Source organism: Penaeus monodon, chromosome 29, assembly GCF_015228065.2.
Source record: "Penaeus monodon isolate SGIC_2016 chromosome 29, NSTDA_Pmon_1, whole genome shotgun sequence".
In the NCBI taxonomy this organism is placed as follows: Eukaryota; Metazoa; Arthropoda; class Malacostraca; order Decapoda; family Penaeidae; genus Penaeus; species Penaeus monodon.
In genome coordinates this window covers 10385622-10385936 of record NC_051414.1, presented here as the reverse complement: position 1 = coordinate 10385936, position 315 = coordinate 10385622, and positions in this window count along the sequence as shown.

Sequence of the window (315 nt, the reverse complement as noted above, 5' to 3'; positions counted from 1 at the left end):
AATGATAATAAATGATTACTGTAATTTTTTCTAAATGAACAAAACTTTTTTTCTGTCAAATAAAGGTACTCAGAGTGTTAAAAAAGTGACTCAGTATTGAACCTAAGTTTACAATTTTTTACTGGTTAACAGAGTACTCTTATTATTGCACTGTTTATAATAATAGGTCAATTAAGTCTCCCAATCTTTATGAAGACGTCAACTCTTTTTATCAAACATTTTAATACTGTTCTGCTTACCTCTCCAATTCCATCTACATTACAGAAACAATCAATTGAATTCAGGTTTTCTTCATGTTCATAAACACCCTGATTT